Raw genomic sequence first — 7,500 nt, 5'->3', positions numbered from 1 at the left:
CAAATACGCCGAAGCACCAGCTGAGAGAGAGAGAGAGAGAGAGAGAGAGAGAGAGAGAGAGAGAGAGAGAGAGAGAGAGAGAGATGGAAGTCACCAAACTGAATCATGACTTGATGAGGCCATTTCTGTGGTGAGTAGATGGGGCCGGAAGAGGGGGGGTGATGGGTGGCGGGGGGAAGTAGATGGGGAGGGGGAGGAAGAGGAGGTCTGTGTGATTAGATAATGCCTGATGGTCTGGGTCATGTTGTAATGTGATGGTGGCTTAGTGGAGTGGTCGTGTGTGTGTGTGTGGTGGGAGTCGAACTGGATGGGTGGGTGAGTGGGAGGTTGACGAGGATGATGCTGAGGTGGGTGAGGGAGTGGCTGGGAGGAGAGTGGTGGTGGTGGTGGTATGATATGAAGTCAAGCGACTTGCCAAACTCGCTGCCAATGTATTTAGTTTTCCCCAAAATCTTAAGTCCTTTTACATGCTAAGAATCTGTCAATTTCCAGGTGTTTTAATAAGATGAGCTGTTTAGAGGACTTGAGAGTGAGGTAAAACAGAGTAGTAGTACAAGAAATTATCCCTTCCTCTGGCTGTTACTCTACTACTTCGGGATTAAGAGGCCGTGTTACATCGTTTCTCTTGCACAACTCTTTAACAAACTGAAGAATTTGGATCTTATTTCGACAGAGCTTGTTTCAGACGCTCCGCTAGTTTTCGTCTCTATGGTAAACTGACAGAAGTGGATAAGAAAGGCCTCTAAAACACTTAAGCTGTGGAAACGTGAGACAGTTTGAAGAGGGGAACAAAAAAGTAAATATTATCATAGTGGTGCTGATGGTGATGTTGGTGCTGGTGTCAAACAAGGATGAGGTTGAGGCGTAAATCGTGCACAGTAATTAATAGAGATAAGCTGAGGAGTATTTTAGTGTATTATAACGTGGAATGTGACCCGACAGTTGTGGTGGTACAGGGAGCAGTGACAGTGGGAATGAGTGCAGCTGCTGTACTCATGCGAGGGACACCCAGTGTGGAGAGGAACGGAATGAAGATGGCTGGAGGAACTGTATGGTGTCTGAAGGCAGTTGGAAGACAGACGGAATGGAGCTCGTATGCAGACAGAAATAAGACAGTATGAAGAGAGAAAGAAAGTAATGGAGGAAAGGAAGTACGAAGGGAAAGAAGGAGGGAAGGAGACAAGGGGAAGCTAACGTACAGACAGTATGGGGTCAGTAACAAGACAGTACGAAGAGAGACAGTATGGATAGATAGACAACATGAATAACATTATGGAGACAATATAGACAGTGTGGAGGAAGACGTTGAAAGAGTGACCGACCCTACAGAACACTTCAGCTTGCTTGTTATAGCGAAGATCCACACGCTAGTTTTCCTACATGTGTGTGTGTGTGTGAGAGAGTGTGTGAGTGCGAGGGAATGTAGGCGCAGAGTGACGGGGATGCGAGTCAATTGGAACACCAGCTGACAGAAATACAAGTTAGCCATAACACGAGTGGACAGGAATACAAGTTGGGAGGCGACGGAGTTGACTGGGATGCGAATTTAAAAGAATACGAAACCAATACTCTACTGGGCTATTTCCTTCCCCCCTGAGCCGCTCACCCCCCTACCGGTGCCCCCCTGGTCCCCTGCCCCCCCTCTCACATAGTGCCACTGTTACGACTGGTCGCGTCGCCTCGGCTCAGGTGGCCCTCCGTCACCTGCTATTGGCCAAGTGAGCTTAAATGGAGGACATATTGACTGGAGTGTCGCACCGCCCTCCCAGTTGGCAGATTTCGTCGGGAACGTAGCGAGGCGGGTATTGGTGATGGGCGGACCATAACACCCCAACCACTATTACCTCCCACCCACCAGCCTGCCTGCCTGCCTCCCTTCTCTCTCTCCCTCTCCCCATCACCCCTCTCCTTCTGGCGCTTCAGCCCTCTTCTTCTCTCCCTTCTCCATCTACCCCACTACTGTTACCTACCATCCTATCTACCAGCCTGCCTTGCCTCCTTTCTCCCCATCATCCTTCTCCCCGGCGCTCCAGCTCTCTCCTTCTCTTCTACTGCATCTGCCCAAGCCTCTTACTCGTTCCCCACTACTACTACTACTACTACTACTACTACTACTACTACTACTTATCCCTTTTTTCCCTCTCCACCATCGTCCTCTCCAACCCTCTCTTTCTTCCTTTCCACATCTACCCACACCTCCTCCTCCTCCTCCTCCTCCTCCTCCTCGTCGTCCTCTACTGTACTAACCCCATCCTTTCTCTAATTCCATATCTTCTCCCTTCTTCTTCTCCTCCTAAACTCTTTCCCTCCTCCTCCTCATCTTCCTCCCCTTCCTCCTCCTCCTCCGCGGGTCATGTCTCAAGGGTGAGTGGGCGTGCAGAGCGTCAATGGGCGTGAGTGGATGTGTAAGACGTGGGTGGGGGAGTGTGTGGGTGTCAGTGTGGAGAGGAAGGCAGGAGGGGAGGAGGGGAGGCTGGAAGGAAGGAAGAAGTAGAGGGAATGAAGTACGTAAGGAAGGAAGGAAGGAGACAAGTGGAATAAAAGGAAGATAGGAAGAAGTGAGGGAAAGGAAGTATGTAAGGAAGGAGAGAAGGAAGGAGAAAAGAAAACGAAAGGAAGGAAGAAGTGCAGGAAAGGAAGTACGTAAGGAAGGAAAGGAAGGAAAAGGGGAATAGAAAGGAAAGAAGTCAGAAATGAGGCAAAAGGCGGTACGTAAGGAAGGAAGGAAGAAGGAAGGAAGGAAAAAATGGAGGAGAGGAAGTACGTAAAGAATAAAGGAAGAAAAAAAGAGAACAGAAAGAAAGGGGGAAGGAAAAAATGGAGGAAAGGAAGTACATAAGAAATAAAAGGAGGAAAAAAAAAACAGAAAGAAAAGAAGGAAGTGAGGGAAAGGAGGTACGTAGAGAAGAAAGGAGGAAGGAAGGAAGGAAGGAAGGAAGGAAGGAAGGAAGAGAGGAGAATAAGATATGGTAAAGAAAGGAGGGGAGTCAGGAAGGAAGGAAGGAAGGAAGGGGATACCAAACTTGTCACAAAATTGCATCAGACACTCACTCTCACTCACGCTTTCACTCCTTCCCTCACGCTCCCTCACGCACTCAACGCCAGCAACCGTCCCCCATCCAGTGTGTGTGTGTGTGTGTGTGTGTGTGTGTGTGTGTGTGTGTGTGTGTGTGTGTGAGAGTATGTGTACTACTACTCTCACTAAAATCTCTCTCTCTCTCTCTCTCTCTCTCTCTCTCTCTCTCTCTCTCTCTCTCTCTCTCTCTCTCTCTCTCTCTCTCTCTCTCTCTCTCTCTCTCTCTCTCTCTCTCTCTCTCTGCCTGTCTACCTGTCCACCATTACGGCGCCATTACCGCTGCGCCCTGTCTCTATTGATGCAATTATGTATCGCCTTATTTGCCAGGGGGAGCGATGGGAGGGGGCTGGGGGGGCAGGGGGTGCAGGAGGGCAGGTGTGTGTACGCCTCAACGTCATTACTATGCATGAAGTTGCTTGCGGATATATTACACGATATCGCACCTGTAATTAAGACGTATTACACACCTGCACTTACCTGGGATGCAGTATATAAGCGATTGGAGCCTCTTGGTAGTGGGGCTGGAGAGAGAGAGTGGGAGAGAGAGGGAGAGGTTGGCTTGGCTGGCTGGCTGGGTGATGGGTTGGGTCACACCGGCAGTCACACCTGTGGAAGGGGAAATAAAAACAATTAGTGAAAAGTGGTGTATAATGAAAACCTCCTCACCGTTGCTAGCCATCACGCGTGTCAAAGTGAAATCAACTTGTGAAATCAGGTTATTTAAATGCAAAGTCTGGTTCCCGGAGTTTTATGCCCATATAAATACTCCCAGTACTGCTGAGAGAGGCGAGGTGAGGCGGGGGGAGGGAGGGAGTACGAGTATACGAGTAGTGCGAGAGAGAGAAAGAGGGAGAGGGAGTGTAGTGTAGGAGAGGAGGGGAATTTCAGAGGGGAGTTGTTGCAGGGGCGGGGGGGGGGGGGTGATGGGGGTGGCAATAACCAGGTGAGTTTTGTAAGTGACTCGAGGGAGCGAAGAAGAGTCACGTAAGTCGTCTCAGGCATTGTGGGTGTTTGAGTTTATCGACCATTGAGCCCCGTGTGAGAACCTGCCAGCCAGCGGAAGCTAATCAACATTACGAATAAAAAGTTGGTGTGTAGCTGCAATCTGCCATCGTCCCCTCTCCCTCTCCCTCTCCCCTTCTCACTGCTCCCGCCGTGTTCTAGCTCACTTCTCCCTCTTCCTCTTTTCCCCTCCTTCCTCCTCCTCCTCCTCCTCCTCCTCTTTCTCCTCCTCGCTCCCTTCCCGTCACCAAGCGGAGAAAAAATGCACTTTTTCCTTGATAATAAGGAAATGGAAGCGTAACTATATCTTTGCTGAGAGAGAGAGAGAGAGAGAGAGAGAGAGAGAGAGAGAGAGAGAGAGAGAGAGAGAGAGAGAGAGAATGGGGATTTTAGTCATGCTCGTAAAGACAGAGAGATACTACATGCAGATAGAAACACACACACACACACACACACACACACACACACACACACACACACACACACACACACACACACACACACACACACACACACACAGTCACATAACGGCAAACATCCATCCAGATCAGAGGCAAGTCCCATCTACATGTATAAACAAATACCCCCCCATTCCCTCTTCCCGATCTCCCCTTCCCATCCCCCTCTCCCCCTCCCTTCCCCTCCCCTCCCCCAACACAAACGAGAAGGAAACCACCACACAAACACCCCCTCCCCCCTTCCCCCAGCGTCAATATGGCGGTCTGACCCTCACAAACTTGAATGTTAATATTGTTCTCCTTCAGAGCTGCCTTGCCCCGCCCCGCCCCAACCCGCCCCGCCCCGCCTTGCCCCGCCCCTTCACACGCATCTGGCAGAGGAGAGAGAAGGGGAGGAGAGGGAAGGAGACAGCGGCTAGGGTGAAAGGGGCGCTGGTTAGGGTGTGTGTGGGCATGCATATTGTTAAGTGTGATAGTGTGGGTGAGTGAGAGAGTGAGAGGAAAGAGGGAACAGTGAGTGAGTGAGTGAGAGTGTGAGAGTAAGGAAAAGGGAATGAAGAAAAGAGGAAAATGTTATAATACTGTGGAAAGGAGCGAGGAGGAAGAGGAGGGAGGAGATGAGGGGAAAAAGGATCAAGAAGGGGAGGAAGGCAAACAGGATCTTTAGTAGACGTAAGTAGCAAGATTACCAGGATAATGATGAACACTGCCATACACCGGGACGGGCGGGCGCCACACGGCCCAGCAGAGCCCGTAAACAGACCGAGGCACACGGACACACGGACAGACAGAAGGACAGTGAGAGAGGGAGAGAGGAGGACTTAGATCGACAAAGCAGGCCAGCCAACCAGCAAGACAGACAGTCAATTAGACGGGAAGAGGGGAAAAATACATTAAAGACACAGATTGACGTTTAGACATATATAGAGTAATGAAGACAACAAGAATGCGACGGTTAGACAGTTAGACAGTTAGACAGATATTCACACAAACACGCAAACAGACAGACAGAAACAGACAGAACAGCGAAAGACCAAAAGAAAGACAGATTGAGAGGCTGAAATGGAAATATTTAGACAGAAAAACGCAACCAAGAAACTAAGTAGACAGACAGACAGACAGACAGACAGACAGACAGAAGTTTGGACAGAGACAGAAGCGGGTGCACAGACAGACAAACGGAGTGACAGCGGGGACAGACAGACTGTTTATGGTGAGGGAAATGGCAACTGCTTCCGTGGGAGAGTTCTGGCGAGCTGGAGGGATGATAAGCCACGGGACCAGAGAGAGAGAGAGAGAGAGAGAGAGAGAGAGAGAGAGAGAGAGAGAGAGAGAGAGAGAGAGAGAAGCCAACTAGAAACCCAAGCCTCATCCACCTCTCTTTTCACTGTGTGTGTGTGTGTGTGTGTGTGTGTGTGTGTGTGTGTGTGTGTGTGTGTGTGTTATTCCCGCGTGTTTCCCTATTTCTATTTCCGCCTCTGTTTATTTCTGCTTGAATTTCTGTTTTCTCACCGCCCATCTCTTCTATCTATTCGTTCATCTGTTTCCCTGCCTCCTGCCGCTCTACTCTCTCTCTCTCTCTCTCTCTCTCTCTCTCTCTCTCTCTCTCTCTCTCTCTCTCTCTCTCTCTCTCTCTCTCTCTCTCTCTCCCAGGGTTCAAGGGAAGGCTGCAGATGAAGAAGCTCTACGTGAAATCTGATTTGGAAAATGAAATGCGGACCGCGGCCCGTTTTCTGTTACTGCCGCTGATTCATTGTCACGAATATGTGCCCCTGTGTGTGTGTGTGTGTGTGTGTAGGCGGGTTTCTTCATTATTAAATTACTATTGTCATTGTTATTGTTGTCGTTGTATTGATATTTTTACACACACACACACACACACACACACACACACACACACACACACACACACACACACACACACACACACACACACACACACTTCTAATCCTAAGAAATGAAAAATATAAACTAAGCAAAAGACGAGAAAATGAAATACAATGAAATACACATAATCACTTATATAAATACATACATACATACATACATACATACATACAGAAAACTTAGAAGCTTGTGCCCCTTTGAGTCCGTGGTTCAAGTTGGTCCGAGTCTAATAATAATTGTCGTTAAGTTGTTGTGTGTAAAGTTTGTTGGCAGTATGAGTAATTGTTGAGGCCCCTTGGCTTTGGCAGGACACCGCTAAGGGCAAGATGTGACTTCCCCGGCTCGCTTTTCTCTTATTTCTCTCTCTCTCTCTCTCTCTCTCTCTCTCTTTACGGTTGTGTTTTGCGTCTGTCTTTCGCTTTCTTTATATTTTCGTCTATCTATCTTTCTGTATGTTGGTTTCTGTCTATCTCTATTTATATTTTCATCCTTCTTGCTATTTCTCTATCTTCATATTTGTTTTTTCCGTCTCTCTGTCTCTATATGTGTATGTGTTTCAGTCTATTTTTTTTTACTAGTATCTTTTTTTTCTTTTCTCTTATAACCAAATTTTTCGTCTGTCTTTATCTGTTTCCCTCTTCCTACTTGTCTGTCTATCTTCGCCATTGGTATCTATCTCTTTTCTGTCTCTATATATGTGTGTGTGTATTTCCGTCTATTCATTTGTTTATCTGCTTATTTTTCTATCCATCCGTCTCCCTATCTTCATCACTTTTCTTCGTTTCTCCGGTTCTATTTGTATGTCTTTCTGTCTATATTTATCTTAATTTTTATTCCTTTTTTATTTCTTTCACTCGTGTCGTATGTCCGTCTTCCCGCGTATCTCTCTGTCTTCCTGTCTGATTTTTCTTTTGTCTTTGGCTCCGTTTTCTTTCATCCTTTCTTTGCGTTAATGTGCCGACGTCTTTTCTTTTTTTTGGTGTGTGTCTGTCTGTGTTTGTCTGTTTGTTTATTTGTATGTCTGTGCGTTGATATATCCCTGATTACCACATCGATTACTCATTCGGTCTGTACATT

The 7,500-nt window shown here is 47.7% G+C and overlaps 2 long non-coding RNA genes across 3 annotated transcripts in view; one reads left to right on the top strand and one right to left on the bottom strand.

Moving 5' to 3' along the window:
- Positions 1-7,500, bottom strand: part of LOC135101245 (uncharacterized) — a 112,271-nt gene that overhangs the window by 18,508 nt on the left and 86,263 nt on the right. The window contains exon 4 of the long non-coding RNA XR_010269173.1: positions 3,554-3,682. This is a non-coding gene — a long non-coding RNA (uncharacterized LOC135101245). The remainder of the gene's footprint in view (positions 1-3,553; positions 3,683-7,500) is intronic.
- The window catches only part of LOC135101246 (uncharacterized), a 155,928-nt gene that overhangs the window by 112,874 nt on the left and 35,554 nt on the right, over positions 1-7,500 (top strand). The gene's annotated exons all lie outside the window — the stretch shown is intronic.

Source organism: Scylla paramamosain, chromosome 6 (assembly GCF_035594125.1).
Source record: "Scylla paramamosain isolate STU-SP2022 chromosome 6, ASM3559412v1, whole genome shotgun sequence".
Taxonomy (NCBI): domain Eukaryota; kingdom Metazoa; phylum Arthropoda; class Malacostraca; order Decapoda; family Portunidae; genus Scylla; species Scylla paramamosain.
The sequence above is the reverse complement of the archived record's forward strand: the minus strand, read 5'-3'. Positions and strand labels throughout refer to the sequence as shown.